We start from the raw sequence: 15,292 nt of genomic DNA, 5'->3' as shown, positions 1-15,292 counted from the left end.
AGTGTATGATCCTTAGTTATCGTTTTATTGTTAAGTTATTTTTGACGGCACAGGAGGAGAGCCTACTGTTTGAACTATCTATGATCCTGTAGATAGTTAGATATATTAAAAATAGTGGCGGAGAGTTTATTGCCAGTTCTTCTCTTCCGTTGTACGCCCTTAATTTGAGAACTGGCAGTCAATATAAAATTAGAAGCATTTAATGTATATTTCTTTTTTTGATATTCATAAATGTACATTGTGTTATCTATATGAATAAATGATTTTTGACTTTGACTATAGCAATCTTTGAAATTGTATTTCTTAAACCCTACTAAAGACTTCTAGGTCGCTTTTATAGCGTACAATTTAAGTGGTTATTAAATGTTAGATTATAACAAGAAATATGGTCAAGATGTGCAGTAATGAGTCTGCGATTGTTAAAATAAATTGCAGCGGCGGGCTGTGCGCTCTGTTGCAAGGGTATAAATCAATTAAAATTCATAATTATGCTTTTTATACATAAAACTTTAGTAAAGAATATTGAGAATATATACCATATCCGAGTGGTTATATATTTCTAGGCCGATTCAATAATATTTTAATATAGACAGAACTAAGACAGGTTCTTTTTTATCTTCCTTTATAGAATTTGTCGTTTGAAGCATTATAACTATATTAAATAAAACGTTATTCGAAATATCTCCCGAAGCAATAGGGATAAAAATTTTCGCGAAAGGAAAATTTTCTCTTTTGAATTTGTACGTGAGAATATGTCCTGTATTGTGCAGGTTTTTCAAATATAATTGGGATTCTAGGTATAATACTATATTTCAACAGGAAAGAGTTTCATATATAGCGTCTCGCTAAAACGTTTTTGTCGTCATTTATATTTGGATAAATTCCGTAGTGATATTTTAAATGTTTTTTTATTGTGTTCCGTTCTTCAATTAGATATAAAATATAAAATAATAATGACCATACTTATATTAACATAACAAACGTTCGCAAGTGTTATTTTGTTAATCTAAATATATATATAGAAATGAATCTCTATTTCCCTTCGTCACGGCATCACGCGTGAACGGCTTTCTCTTTCGCTATTTATTTATTTGTTGTGTTTGTTATTGTCAGGAGAAGGTTTTTATGAAAGAAAATATTAAGAAAATTGATCGGAAAATTAGAAAATTTAAGAATACTTAAGCACCATATTTTAAGTAATCATGACTTTTGTTACGATAGCTATTTTTTTTTTATTCAGTGCATAGCGCTTTTACAATTCAAACTTTGTTCATGTAACCTTACGGCGTTTGACATAACATTGACAGAATGCCTGCTGCAAATATCGTTAGAGAGGATGTAAGAAAAATTAATATCGTTTAAAACAAATGCTTCGATCGGAGATATTATATGGTATTAATATTGGAAATTCATATTTTTTACATAGCCAACAAAACTGTTTATATGCGCGCCAGAAAAACAAAAAAAGAATATTGTATATCATAAAGCATTCTGAGTTAATGATACTAATTCGAAAATAATATTACATAGTTAAGACAAGACGTCTGTCGCGTCCGCTAGTGTCATAATATAAATATATTTACGTTTAGAATTCAGAAAGGAACAGTGCTACAGAATAACTTAATTTTAACTAGAAAATGTAGAGAAATTACAAAAGTAAGTTGTTTTCTTAGGTTTAATCTCCATTGTTTTCTAAGGTAGGAATAGCCTGTAGCTACGCCGTTGCTTCGTAGAATACGTAGCCCTCGGCACTTACTTCGTTTCTTCCATAATGTAGAGCATAATAATTGTTCACAAGAATATATGCCACGTACAACTTACAATGGAAGATAAAATATGCAAATGGACTTGTAAGCTGACCTCATTTTTTTATACCGTGCTTTGTTTGAGACTGTTTATTACACTGTAGTTTCAATTTTAAGTAATGCATATCATTCTCCAATAAATTCCTATTTGCGAATTACTAATCGCTTATCGGCTACTTTTATTGGTCAAGGGAATAGGCTATCTCGCTCTTACAACTTGATCACTAACATTGGTGAAAATATTGATATATTTTAGAACAGTCATCCAACTTACCTTTACTTTGTTTATCATGGTCTTAATGAGCTAAATTTTCATTTAGTTTTAGTTATTATTATTACTTTTTTAGTTATTGTATTGTGGTTGCTTGTTTAATTTTTTCCCTTGCTAGCTTGCTGTTTTCTTGAATAATTTATGTTAAAATAGGTATTATTTTAAAGCGTACACGTTGTTTTAGAACTTACAAATAAATAAGTAAATAAAAAAGACGTCTAATCGTAAACTATTACATAATACACAGAACAGTGCTTCTCAGATACGAAACATATTTATTATTATTTATTAACCTTTGGTTGGATATACAGAAATATAATTGACAAAATTAAATGACATATAGGGTAACTGGCGGCTTATGGCTTATCGAGCGATCTGTGAAAAATAAATAATTAGATAAGGTAGGCAAGAAGTGACCAAAGTTATGTAACAAAACAAAGTAAATGTAAATTTAGAATTAATTTAACATCTTTTCTATTGACGTTCATAAGTATACATATTCAGGTATATACCTAAAGTCATTTTGAGTTTGAGTAAAAGGTCAACCGATAGTAATAAACTGTTGATTTTATATAATATTTAAATGTAAGTATACTTTTAGCTGTTCTATATAATGTGATTGACCTACTATTTGCATGTTTCAATTATAATGCGTACGTGATATTAAGACGAGTATTTTGCTGTATCGATCCGTAGTCCTAAATCCTTGTTTGTTCGTTACTATGTTAATCCACCGTTATTTAAATAGGGTTTTGGACTACTCAGGCACTGTGTACAGTTGTACGAATGCAGTTCAATCTGTGTACATTGTACGGTCTACGGACATGCAGTTTGCGGCTTGTGAGCTTTTACGGTAAGTCGTGATTTGTAAGCTGAGTGCCAATGCTGTGAATGTACTGAAAATATTTATTTCAGAAACAAGTTTATAACGAGCGTTTTAGTTCAAAATAGGTATTACTTTAAATTAGTTAGGGCATTAGCTAATAGGGGCCTCATAGCCTAGCGGTCTTATTAAGTGTTCGCTAGGTGAGTGATATCGGGTTCGATTCCCAGTCGGATCGTTTATTTATATAAATTTAAAATTATGTTTTGCCTTTGGGAGGGTTGTACGGTACCGGGTGAGTGCTTACAGCGTACGTGTATGTCACGGTAAAATTTCTAAAGCAGGATGTATTGATAACATCCTCATTTGGCTGTTTTGCAGCCGGTAAATAAGACTGAACTCAATCGTTTTTGGGGACTCCTTGATATATTAATATTGTGTGGCGTTAGTATAAGTGTAAACAAAACGAATATAATATCAAAATAAATGACAACGTTTTAAATAATTCTGTGAACTAGAATTAGAATCAAACTAACGTATAGAAACTAATAGCTTCTTTTCCTTTAATCAACTACTTGATTTTCTTGTTTTTCTTTGTTCAATCAAAAGTTATCTAAACCAGCGCAAACAAAACAAGGACGCATATCTTTAAGTTCATTTCATAAAATAGGATAACTTCCAAGGCTTATCCTCAAAAATGTACGCGGAGCCACATTATAAGTGTATGTCTGTATGTAGTTGGCATTCCGCCAGAAACGCCGACAGGGTATAAACGCACTGACGTACTACGCCAATGTCTAAGAGGCGCTATGTGATGACGTGCGTGAACTATTAGGTACGTTCTAACCTTGGCACTAATGAATTTTGTTTTCAATTAACGCAATTAAAAGATTGCTAGAGAAACGCATCAGTGAAGTACGATTCCACACAAGACAATTAATTCACACCCCTCACACATATTCACACGCCCACAACCACTCATGATTTAATTTTAATTTGTATATATTCTTTTGTTTGGTTTGTTACTTTGGTTGGTTTCCTAGGCTGTTACCTATATAATAAATTAAATGAAAAAAATAACATTTACCCACTATCATAAATATGAATGTTTCTTACATTTACAGTTACTAATTGGCTGAAGACGTTGAGTTTTGATGAAACAGAAGATTTAATAACTGTTACTCTGGAACACACCCACTCGCCCACACCACACGCACACACACACGCACACACACACGCACACACACACACGCGCGCGAGCACACAAAATACACACACACACATAAAATTTATTTTTACGACTCCGTTTGCAATGTTTTCTTTTAGCACTTACTTAATTTCTTCTATTGTATCTTATGACAATGACCTGATTGTACATGTTCCGGTCCGGTGGCGGAGAGGCTGCAGATCTGTCACTCAGGTCTCCTGTTACAGAGATCAGTCTCTCACATACACTTCCAAATGTTATCATCTTAGTTTAATCATTATAACCTTGTATGTATATGTGAGAGAAGAAATAAAGATTATTTATTATTATTAAATTTATTATTATTAGGTATATTAGTTTAGTCATCTCTTCGTATATTTTTTAGCCGCGAAGGAAGTTTGGTGACCACAAGACTTTCATAGTCATTTTATACGCACTAGCCTCTCACAAAGATGTTTAATATCTGCAACATAAAAACCCGTAAAATGCAACTGCAAAAACACTTTATTATTATACAATGTTAAATTATTTATAAATTCGAAACTGTCCCGTCTTGCGTGCTTACAGAATGCTAGTCAAGGGATTTTTGATGTTAATAACTTTGACATGTACAATGTCACACCATCTTAATTTGTTTTTAAAATTAATGCAATATTTAAAAAAATATATAGTACAAGAGTAAAGTCCGACAGTGCGAATATATCCTTGTATTTTATGAGTCGCGATGACTTCTGCCGAAACGCGTTGCCTATATATGTTTCTTGAATGTAATTAATTATAAGACGATAGTGTGAGATATTTTTGTTATCTTTATATATGACATAAATGTCTGACTTTTGTGAATTTCAATATACGTTTATATATATACGTTTTGAGCGCAGTCATTTAATTCATGAAGTTATATATTATTTATTAGAACTGATCATTTCCTAGTAATTCCATCCTACTAATCCTATGCATGCTTTGCTTATTCGAAACTGTATACATCTTTTTCAATAGTGGACTGTGTATCTCTAGATAAGTGTTGCATACGAAGATAATCACGGCTGAAATTGAATGCTATGTGCTAATACATAGCTATTTGTAATTTATTTATCAAAAGTATTAGTCATTCCGTTAAGTGTAGCAAAATGCAGTCGTGTGTGCTACCAGTAGGTACTTTTATGTCTTGCGTAATTTACATTAGCTCGTATTGTGAAGGAAAATATTGTGAGCTTAGTCCCAACAGCGAGTGTACGCACAAAAAAGGTCATTTGAAAGGGAAGGCTAAATTAGCCCCCAAAAAACTTAGCAAAGCGATACGGTACTTTACTCCGGGCCACCGCTTGCAACTCTATAAAGCGCAAATTCGGTCCCACATGAAATACTGTTCTTGACTCTGGGCGGGAGCTCCCCAGTACCAGGTTCTTCCGCTTGACCGTATTCAATAAAGAGCAATTCGAACGGTCGACGATCAGTCACTTTCCGTGCGGCTTGATCCCTTGGCGTTGCGTAGAGATGTGCATTCTCTCTGCATCTTCTCCCGCTTTTACCATGGAGTGTTCATAGGAGTTGATCGGTCTAATACCTGCAGCTGTGTTTCATCATCGGACGTCGAGCCAGAATACAAAAATCCGATCCGAGGTGATCCTCGACGTCCGCTGTTCCTCAACTGAGCGTTTTTCAAGGCAGCTTTTGCCGCGTGGAACCACCACCGCCATGTGGAACCAGCTGCCCACTAAAGTATTTCCGAACCTATTCGAGTTAGGGTCCTTCAAGAAAAGCGCATACCAATTCTTGAAAAGCCGGTAACGGACATGCGAGCCTTCTGGCAATTTGTGTGTCCACGGGTGGCGGTATCACTTAACATCAGGAGAGCCTCCTGCCCGGCTCCTGTCAGCCTTGCCTACATGAAAAAATACATACAAGTCACAATAAATATATAGTAATCTGAAGCCAAGACCAAGGGTTATAGCGCCACTGGTTTTAATACTCGAATAACTTTTATAGTACAATTGAAATCCTTACGATATCTACGTTAAAACCCTCAACTTCAGAACACAGTAAACAATTAAACTCATTGTTAAGTTCTAATCTATGACACAATTATGCGAGGTCAAAATAAACAGAGCTTCCATGAATATTTCAGAAATGTTCGCATTTATGCAAATGCGCCTCGTTACAACTAGTCACAATGTTCGGGACTTTCTGGGACGAGATATCAAGGACGGAATTTTGTGTAATTTTATTCCGGTATTATTATACGCAAGGTGCTAAATATACTACTGAGTGGACAGATTTCTACGGCATATATATCTAAATCTTTGATTTCAACAAAGACTAATATTTCCGTGTTTAAATGGTAATTTGAAAAAATACTAAATTTCAAAATGCCAACGTCTGCAAATTGAGAGTGAGAATAGAAAACTCATGCAGCAGCACAAAAGTAAATTCTTCTTGGAGAATATTGTAGGTAAAGTACTCGAACGATTAATTATTATTAATAATTTTACGAACTTTTAAAATACATCACAAAAGCTATCCCTTTTTATATTTCAAAACTCACGTTACATTTACTAAAATTCTCAAACAATATCTTATCAACCTGTCCTTTGCTGATACAGAAAATATTCTTATTGTGCAAGAATTGTTTAATTATAAATGTGTTTTATGTAGAAATCATAATGTAAAATACAGTTTATGTTAAAGGAAGAGCCTGGGTGCCCACAACACAGGGAATCCTAGTGTGGGCGATAGTGCACTTTATTTTACCTGAATATCCTGTATATAGTGTATAGTAAAGGTTTTACTTTCTTTTCTTCTTTATGTTCCTGATTCAGGTTAAATGTATATTAATATTCCAGAGCAGTGTTTACTGTGCTATGTCCTACCTTTCCCTTTCTAAATTTCTTATGCTCCCCCTGTATAAAACATACATAGTTGTCTAATATAATTGTTCACTTAAAAAACTTAAATGATAGGTTTTAGGAAATCTGTAACCTATTTTCAAAACATATAATGAAAAACATTTATAAATTCAATTTGGAAATTATTTTAATACATGCGCTTGATGCTGCACAGAGATTTTATATTAGGTTCCAATTTGGTAAGAGTCTTCTCAAGTTTCCACGTTGTGTTACATATATTCAATCCGATTGCCTCCATATGAATTAAGTAGCCCCACCGAAACACTGTTCTAGAAGAAACCTGTTAAAAATAGTGTATCATTGCGAAAGTTCATTTCACTTTATCATTTTCACATTGTTCATTCATCTCACTTAAGTTTAATTTAACTTCTTTCTGGTTGACGTAGTACTAAACAAAATGCTAACAACGCAAGTAAACACATTTTAACTGCATCGTACGAAAGCTTGATTAAATTTTCTAATACTTCACACCTATGTAATGAATACGCCAGTTTTCTCATTTTCCTCTAAGAAATGTAATTAGGTCAGTTTTAAAGTGGGATTCTCAGCTAAATTGCATTTTATTAAAATATACCTCGTAGTATTTTAAGAACTGATGCTTATAGTAAGTTTAATGTTCAAGAATATCTTATCTATTAATTTATACAGGAGTGATAATTATAAATACTTTTCTAAAGCTTTTGGTATAAGGAATGAGATATGACATAATTTGTATTATAGGTTATGTAGATTTTATTATGAGCTGTGGCTTAAATAAAATAAAGCCATCAAAAACTTGTATAAAAACCAAGTTTCGCAACTGAATTCTTCTATCGTAGTTGTGAGATCTATGTAATACAGTCTCCGTTAATTTATTCAGTCCCTACTTACGAGACTTTCTTTCTTAAATTATTACGTAATCAGCTCACCTAACAACATCTTATACTAACCGTATCAGAATTACAATGTTTTTATATTTTAAATAAATATAGTCACTAAATAAATTGAGGCTTCGTTTAATCCATAACGAAGTCATAGGGGGTTGAAAATGGTAGGAACTGCTTCGAGAAAAGGATGGTATGGCCGCCGGCCGTGGTGCGTATTTGCTCGACTTAGCTGGCGCCTTGCCGTGGCCCGTGCATATAATAATAAATTATTTATTTGCAAAGAAAGTGGTACATTAAGATATTTATTCTCTCCCATATAATAAAGGCAATTGAAAAATCTAATCACCTTCTCGTTGAAAGCATTATACATCTTGATTTGAAGAAACTTTCATAATTCGTACGAGTCGTAATTTATAATTGTAAGCTATTTATATCGCTGTTTATTTTTGTTATATTCATACACTATAACAGAGGTATACCATTCAATAAAAATATGCATACCTTATAGGCACTTTACTATCCTTTGTGCCGAGTTTTTGCCACCGAAAAGCGAACATTTATTTATCCCTCCACTGTTTATGGACACTAAAACTTGTCTTCCTAAATGTCGACGCTACGAGCTTATATAAGATCGAAAAGCTTAGGTAATGCAACTTAAGTATTTCTAGCACTATAATAAACTTGGAATGAGTTCCAGGAATCGAAATCCATGAATATTAATACTTTGAAACTTGAACTGAAGTAAGTTTTCTTATTTAAATAAGAAATATTTAACAATATTTATTCTTTTGTCTTTAACATACAGTAAAACGCGCTTATTAGTAAGACTATTTATTTTTAATGTTATAAAAGTCATTTTAATAATATTTATATTTTGGATTGTTTTTATGCAGTGTATATATAAGATATAGCTTGGAGTTCTACAGTTTTTAGGCATTTATGTCTTAAATAAATCAAATAGTAAAACGAGTGTGCATATTCTCAAAATAGAATTTGCTCTCAATAATATCTTCATTATGGCCGTCGTACAGCTTTATATTAGATTTATTGGAGTCGAATTGTTCTTTAGTTCGGATTCTTTTATATTTACAAAAATATTTGTTAAAATCATTCACGTGCATATAGATTGAAATCTCATTTCATATATTGAATATTTGTCGAAAAGATATGAAAGCGAAGTGTTGGGAATAATGTATGTATTTCTTTTGGTGTAGTTTTGAATAAGGGATGAGATGGCTGTTGTCACCTCACGTGCGTCTTATCAATATAGATTGTAAGGTTGATTCGGCGAACACCTGGCTCTATTTACCTACTTTTCCTCGATATATACAGATTAGAAGCGATACTAGATAAGTGCAGTAATATTTATAGCTTAAATAATGATTTATCAGGACAGTAAAACTGTGTTCTTTATGTTTCCACCACACTATTGGAAACTATATTTCCTATTATATGTACCAAATTAAATAAATAAATTAAATTTTTTGTTTGAATTTGTACAAGCATATTATATAAATAATAAAATTGAATTAATTGCGTGTTTTGTTACAAGCCATTGCAATTATAATAAGAATATAAACCTGTCTTTATTTAGTAATAGCACACAACAATTCAAACAAAACAATATTAATTAACCCGTTGGAAGAGCGGAGTACCCGTAGTATCAAGGTAGTAGTGATGTACAGGTCTCCCTGGACTTAATTCATGGCTCCAATGTCTGCTAAAACAATGTACTACCTTGTTATTGAATAAAACAATTTGACTAAACCAATTGTTTTAGAACCTAGTGCTACTATTATAATAATTTATTGATTCACAGTGTGTTACAATTAGCTATAATTAGATGACAACTGATTGAACCGATTAATGAATAACGGACTCGTGTCCTCTTGGTTGTGGTATATTTCAGAAACTATTGTGCCATCATCATTTTAAGTCATTTATTTTAAGATATTTTAAGAATTGGTTCGCTATTTTTTTAAGTTGAATTGGTCTTTGGTGGGCAGCCGATGTGCGGAAAAAAGTGTCTTAAGAATATTTGAAATTTGATATTCTTTTTAATAGACCACTTCGGTTGCTTACGCTGTGAAGACAAATTAGTATATAGTATTATGACATGCTTAATGACGCACAAATAAATTTGCAGGAAGCTACGGTGTTGGCCTTATTCATTAATTAATACTTGTACCGTTTGAAATTACTCGTAACGCGTAAACACAATTTGGCTGAAAGAGACGAAATATAACTTAAGTTACTTTAATGCAAATACGTGTACGTTGAAGAGTTTCAACAAAATACGAAATTTTATTTTTATACAGTGTCCGCTGTTATATAACGTATTATTATAGTACGTAGTTAAGCAAGGCCTATGCTTGTGACAATTCAATAAAGTAATAATATGTAATAAATAAAGTTTGTTTAGCTTTTCTATTAAAATATTATGAAAATAGAATAACTGTTTCCATTATTGTGACTATATTTCTCCGATATAACGTCGCTGAAACCCTAACCGGTAATTATAATTAGCCTTTAATAATTAAACCTTATACCGTAACGTTAATAAACAGAAACCCATGCTAAGCAATCGTGTAATGACGTCATTAAAGTTTTGTAACAATATTAATATTATCAAAAATATATATGCAGATGAAAATATTCTTAACATGTTTCAACAAGATCATTTTAAATTAGTCAACGTTTAAAGAGTTGATTTTACATTACTACAAAATGTAAAATATTACAGAAATATTAGTTGTAAGATTATATTTCTGGCCTCATATATAATACTTATGGGTACTAATTTTAATTAAATTGCCGTTGAGATGTTATATTATCTTAGGTCATAAACAAAGTCGCTATGAATCATTATTCCAACTATGCTTTGATCTTAGTAATTAATAAATTGAGTTAATAACGTAATGCCTCTTTTCAGATCGCGGTCTCAAAGGGCCAATCAGGTAAGTCTTTGACATTACATTGATTAAAGGAAAGCCTCTTTTACTTTTAATTGAGTTTGATCGAATTTTATATGTAGAGGATAAAATAACAAATTCAGATTATTATTGCTAGATTTTGCCTACGCATTTTCACTTTTAAAGGTCGAAAACTTAAATTATTTCGAGTATCCAGCCGCCATAGGTCGATTTTCAACTACCTACAAGACTCGTAGTCGTGCTTTGTTTGATGTTCATATCAACACTAAATATGCAAAGACTCGGTTTTGTGTCGCGCATCCCGGCGTACAAAAACCAATATTTAATATGGTTAAAAAGAGTATTAAGAATATCCATACAACAAAATACCTGCATCTTGAACACACCCCCACATACCCACCCCCACATACACACCTTCACGTACATATCCTCATTTTTACACCATCACACATCACAGCTAAATTAGGTACTTAGTTAATTGTATTGAATAATTGTTATTGATTATACCTTTATATATGTTTGAACCTTATTGTAAATATTATGTATTCCATATTTGGCTATATTTTACTTTGTCTTTTAATTTATAGATTTATTAATATTCATCAAATAAACCATAGAACTGATTAGAACTAATTTGACTTTGATGTTATTACGTAATGAAAACGACAGCTGATACCAGCGCCATTGGTCCGACATATATATTTTTTGTTACCTGTGGGATTACGAAATAAATAAACATCTAAAATATATATAAAAACAAATTATACTGTGTTTCGTTGATTACGTACCGTTAATAAGTCGTCTGTACCATGCAAAAACTGTATGTTTCGCAAGAAATCAAATAATAAATACTTAAATACTAAAAGTTTCTTTTAAATTGCCACAATGATGTCAAAACATCTAAAGCTAGTTTAATCCAACCTAAATACAATTAAAGCCATTTAATTAAATACTTCTAAAAGCTTAGCATATTAATGGCCGTATCATAATTCAATATTCGAGTACTATCGCTGAATGTTAATAGAGTTATCCCGAAATTGAAGGTTCGGCAGATGTAAAAGCTACTTAGTTGACGTCTCAGGGGTATTATTCGTGAACCTAAGACTATGCCTAATTCTTCCGTGTTGTATTCTATATTAATACATATTCAGGTATATGTTAATATACAATGAATCTTAAATTGTGTACCTGCTCTGTCCGGTGCATCACCATCATCACAGTAGAAGAGTATTGGATGAGCTCTGAGCTTACAACTCAAAGCCTATTTGTATTGGTCCAAAGACTGTATACAAGCTTATTACGATATACATAGATAACGTTTCAATAATATGTATGTATTACGATCTCGCCTGTCTTGACCTTCAGGTACCTTGCTCATGATGGGTCTATGATATATCTATTCCACTCAAACAGATAAGGGAATATAATCAGCATGGCAGTGTACTAAAAGTGGTAGAAATTTTGTTTTGTAACTATTTAGATTATTGTTATTTTTTAGATTTCTTAATATGAGTATTACTTGTTTTCGTATAAGTTTTAAGATTAAAGTTAGTTGTTTTAGTGTTCTAGTATTTCTATGGCCGCTTTTAAAGCCTCCTTCATATTTTTCCATATATCTTTGTTTTGAGCTACAATTATTTACAAGTTCTACAAGTTTTCCGCGCTAGTTCTATTACGTCCTCTGTCCATCTTTTGTCGTCCTGTACATGTTATTCCAGTAGTTCCAGTCCATTTTGTTCTTTCAAGTGTCCATCTTTTATCCCGCGTTCTACAAATATGACCAGCTCATTTCCATTTAAGCCTTAGTTGTTGCATCTGTAAGGTTTGTTTTGTTACGAATGTCAACATTTATTGTTTTTTTTATTCTTCTCAACTTTAACTTTTTTCCATCGCATGCTGGCAAGATAAGATTTTTCTTGCTTAAAACCCGTTTGACTTGCGTATATCAGAAAAGATATTTCTACAATTATCTTCTCTTGTTGTAAACTGTAGTTCTCTTTCAGTCTCAACAATTCAGATCGCTTAAATAATCATCTAAAAATAATATTTATTTTCATTAAGGCCTTTTCCCAAAGGAGTAGGGAGAGATCATGGATCTCCACTTGATACGGTCCTGACATACCTCTCTCGCTTCATCCACTTTCATGAGTTCACCATGAATCCTTATCGGTTATGTTTTGTTGTAGTTATGTTAATTTTCTCTAGTACCTTCTGGATTATGTCCAGGTATGTACGACAAGTCCCAACTTGATTTCACCATCCACGGTGGTCTTGTATATCCTACTTTTTAACAGCTTCTTATACATCCGTTCTACATGCTTTAACCACTTAAGCAATCTCTTTCGCATCTTTGTAATGACGTCCTGTTTCAAACCTTTATAATAAAAATAAATATATATAAATAGCAGTAGAATTTTAAATTATTTCTTTCTATTAATGTTTTGTGTCTTCTTGTGTCGTGCGCACGTACTTGGGTACTGGGATCGTACCGATTATAAAGTGTACCTGTTGGTGGTACTGAGCATTTTACAAGTATATTTGATATTAATTATTGTTATATTCTTAATGGAATTCAATAAAGCTTAATTATTATTAATAATCGTCATATGTTTATTAAATAATGATTGAACCACACTAAGATTCATTGCTTAGTTTAAAATATTTACGTAACGATGAGCTAATGCTAAGAAGAGATCAGATTTCTTTAACCTATTTCTGTGAACCAAGGCCAGTCAAGTGAAAAGGGCGTGAGTCTAATAAACAGACCATTGGGTATGGGCCTTGAGAAGGATATTAATTACAGCATTGCTCTAATTATACCTCACTTGTGGCGGGCCCTTTGTTTCAATGATCTTGTGATTTTGCCTCTAATTGGGGGACATTAGCGGAATGAGTATTTAACTAGCAATGAACTTCTATGTAACCCAATTTTACGTTTTGAAGGCTTAACTAATTTATATTCATTAAGGCTTTTATGTATATTGAAATATGATTTCTTAACGATTCATGGGATTGGCTAATGCAAAGATATGTGAATCGATTCATAAGAGATTATTGTTTTTTTGTTATTTACAATATTATATGTATATATTATAAATAATATATAGTATAGTCACACCGATCACATACTTGCCTATTAGATGGACAAAATATCATCAAACAGATACATAAATCTGAGGTCCAGACAATTGTTTGCGCAACAATTAATTCCTCTGCTAAAATGATTTATCAATTATTAGAAATAAACCCCATAGAAACTTTACAGATGTTAGTTTTTGCTTCATTTAAATAATTTTACATTTAATGAATAACAATGTTATGTTACATAGACTTACGCTAATACATATAATAAATAGGTTTAATTCTCTGATCTACTCCATAATTATCCCCATTTATACTCACGTATATTTATGTGAACTCTAGTCACCTGAGTGGTGAAATTTGAATGCATTGCGACGAACGATTCTAATGACAACATTCAATGTATGTATATAATAATTGTTTTTAATACAATTGAGAATTAATTCACAGTCGAATTAAGAGTATAAAATATAACGGTAATTTTCATATTTAGCCTTAATTAGGCTCTCTTTCTGATGTTATTAATAATGTTATAACCAAATATTTTTTATTTTTTATATTCACATAATTAAATAATTACTTTCATTCGCTCTCATAACATAATCATTATAATTTTGTTCTGAAATAAATTGAAATTGTGATTGATTTCACTAGAAATATAACTTTAAAATACCAATACACATATTTATTTAAATATCCTTTCAGTCTCTTGATAGTCAGCTTCCTATAAATGATTTACGCAAAGGTGAGATTTTATTACCGAACAACGATTGGGTAAAAACGGATTTTCATTAAATGTTTCATTAAATTAATAATATAAGCAGAAATCGCAATTGGTTCTTTCTATCCCCACCCAGCTTCTATTAAAGAAAGATGAGTGGGGATAGAAAGAACCATTGAACCACCAAAGAACCATTCCATGTTATTTTTATTGAGTGGTTATCTTCTGTTTGAGGGTAACGGTTTTTTTACGTCGTATTGTTTTGAATTTATAGGTTCGTTTTAAAGTAGATTGAGATTTGGGAATAGTGTGTGTAAAAACAAAGTAAATTTTTGTTTTTATTTATATTCTTGTTTATCATTTTTTGGACGGCGAAAGTACATCGTGAGGAATTCAGTTAATGTTGACAAGTAGACTAAAATTAAGATGGCTGATGGTGACGTGTATCTTGTTCGTATATATTTTTTTTGTAATGTGAAATAAAATTCTTTAAACATTAACATTTGTTTGCAGTATAATTAATAGGTGCAGAGCTGTCTGTAATACAGACTGACATAGCTTGCACTTAGGGTGACAAGATAAGCTTTAGAGAGCAAAAATATAATTTTTTTTTAATTTACAACTAATTATTATTATTCTAATATTTGGTGTCATTAGAAACTTTTGGAATAAGAATGAT

The 15,292-nt window shown here is 31.9% G+C and overlaps 1 protein-coding gene across 4 annotated transcripts in view; it reads left to right on the top strand.

The window, feature by feature from the left end:
* Nucleotides 1-15,292, top strand: part of LOC123711911 (inactive angiotensin-converting enzyme-related protein-like) — a 155,396-nt gene that overhangs the window by 76,822 nt on the left and 63,282 nt on the right. For 3 of the 4 annotated variants that reach the window (XM_045664766.1, XM_045664767.1, XM_045664768.1), the window contains one exon: nucleotides 10,811-10,835. The exons of the other annotated variant lie outside the window; for it this stretch is intronic. The gene's annotated coding sequence lies outside the window, so the exon portion shown is untranslated. The remainder of the gene's footprint in view (nucleotides 1-10,810; nucleotides 10,836-15,292) is intronic. 4 annotated transcript variants of the gene reach the window in all.

Source organism: Pieris brassicae, chromosome 7 (assembly GCF_905147105.1).
Source record: "Pieris brassicae chromosome 7, ilPieBrab1.1, whole genome shotgun sequence".
Lineage (NCBI taxonomy): Eukaryota > Metazoa > Arthropoda > Insecta > Lepidoptera > Pieridae > Pieris > Pieris brassicae.
This window is presented reverse-complemented; position numbering and strand designations above follow the sequence as displayed.